At 39.8% G+C, this 2,278-nt stretch overlaps 1 protein-coding gene across 1 annotated transcript in view; it reads right to left on the bottom strand.

The window, feature by feature from the left end:
• Positions 1-2,278, bottom strand: part of ALK (ALK receptor tyrosine kinase) — a 423,979-nt gene that overhangs the window by 273,633 nt on the left and 148,068 nt on the right. The gene's annotated exons all lie outside the window — the stretch shown is intronic.

Raw genomic sequence — 2,278 nt, 5'->3', positions numbered from 1 at the left:
TACCTGCAAGTGTTTTGGCCACCAGTATAGGGTGGGTATTCTTCCCACTTAGCATATTTCTTCCCACTTTCCAATATAAGCATATTTTCCACTTGTACCTTGATAATTTGTTGTTATCATGGGTTCCTCAAGAACTAGAGAACATTTTAAGGTTCCCTCTGGGGTAATAGGGTTGAGAAAGACTGGTGCACATACTATAAGCTGCAATTTGATTTAGAAGTTTATATATATTTCTTTCTACCCCAAGGTAAAGTTAGGAAATGTAAACCCTGATTCATCATACTGCAAGACTACTTAATTGAACTAAAGGACCTGTGCCCAAAAGGGCAGAGAGAGGACAAAAATGAGTCACCAGTGTTGACTGTGGGCTCCTGTAGCTGGTTTTACCCCATTACTGACTTACCATGCCTAGTTGTGCAGTAGGCTATATCTTTTTGTGGAGGAGACCTTTTTGGTGGAGGTAGAGCCTTGCTTCCTGATGTCAGAGGCTCCACCATGGGAACAGTGTCAGTGAGGACTGACTGTATCTGTGTGTTTCTGGCATTGTTAGTGTGGTAGCGATTGTGTCTCTACAGATGTGTTCCGGCTGTGTCAGTGTGGTAGTGATTGGGTCTCTACAGATGTGTTCTGGTGGTTTCATTATGGTAGTGAGTGGGTCTATGCAGATATGATCTTGCGGTGTCAGTGTGGGAGTGCTTGGGTCGCTGCAAACGTGTTTTGGCACTGTGACTATGGTAGTGATTATGTCTCTGAAGATGTGTTTCTGGCATGTCAGTCCAATATTAGTTGTATCTTGTAAATGTGTTACTGGTAGTGCTGGTGGGGTAGTGATTGTGTCTCTGCAGAAATGTTTCTGGAGGTGTCAGAGTGGTATTCAATCTATCTGCGGATGTGCTTCCTGCAGTGTCAGTCTATTTTCTGAGATATCGGTTATTACAATAATTGTCTGCAAATTTTTGTATGATTTTAACATTGGAAAACAACTGAACTATGGCTGCGAAGCGAGGTTAGGCCAATGTAGGGGGTGGAGGTTAGGACTACTTTATTTATAAGTGATTGCAACACACAACCTGATATCGTATGAACATTTACAGTTGTGTTTCTGAGGTGTCAGTGTAGTAGTGGTTGTGTTTCTGCAGATGTGTTTCCGTTGGTGTCAGTGTAGTGCTGGTTATGTTTTGCAGATGTGTTTTTGGATGTGTCAGAATGGTACTCGTTGTGTTTGCAGATATGCTTCCTGCAGCCTATTTCCTGAGATGTTGGTATTTACAATAATTCTCTAGAAATTTTTGTATAGAAATTTGAACATTTACACAATGATGTGATATGTATATTAGTAAACCGTATCTATCTACAATTCCATGGTAGCAGCTAATCTAATATTCAGTATGTTTGAGCTTTGCCGAACTCAACTGCTATCTAAACATCTATAAGATTATTAAAAAATGATTTCTCACCATGGAACATGGCAAATCATTACTGAAAGTATCCAAATATATTACACGTTCCTGCATCATGCAGCCCTCCAGCACAACGCACCAGTCACAGCAACATCTCCAATTTCTGTATAATATTTTTTCTTATCACTCACAAGTTCATATTTCTTCTTAACAGAGAAATCGTATATATTAGAAGGGTTGGACGCTGGGAGCGGTGATGGAGAATAAAGATAAAAAAACTTTACCAACTCAGCTAAAATGATAAGTGTCCCCCTGTGGGAGATTTAATACCTTCAGGCTAAAATATTTGGTTTGGCTGAGGAAAGTTTTTTCATTAAGGAACAGACTGTTTCTTGGCATGTCTTATTCTGACGGCAATCGAAGGGGACAGGAACAAATAACGGAGAAGCAAATAACACTTTTTATAGCTTCCTGAATAATTTATAAAACAGAAATCTCAAGTGTATACAACTAATATTTAGTAAAAAAAAAACAACTTGTCACAATATTGGAAACCCCTTCGGAGACATGTAAAGTGGCAGAATGGTGGCAACTCTGTTCTGATAGGTTGATGAAAACTGCTTCTGGGTGATCCCTTTGTCCAAGGTGTCGGAGATCCTTCAGTAGCTGCTTTGACAAGGTTTGCAAGTGGTTTCTGCATGCTGGAAATTGATTTTTTTTTCTTGTGTTGAACTTGGCTCTTGGCTTGATATGTTCTCAATGCATCATGGAATAACCAATACCCTGTTTTTGTACTAATGGGTGCAAAAGGGTTACAATTTGTCCTAGCCAGGTCTATTAGAGCAGTTGAGTGACAAACAGCCCTGAGATGCTGCATA

The sequence above is a fragment of the Pyxicephalus adspersus genome, chromosome 4 (genome assembly GCF_032062135.1).
Source record: "Pyxicephalus adspersus chromosome 4, UCB_Pads_2.0, whole genome shotgun sequence".
Lineage (NCBI taxonomy): Eukaryota > Metazoa > Chordata > Amphibia > Anura > Pyxicephalidae > Pyxicephalus > Pyxicephalus adspersus.
This window is presented reverse-complemented; position numbering and strand designations above follow the sequence as displayed.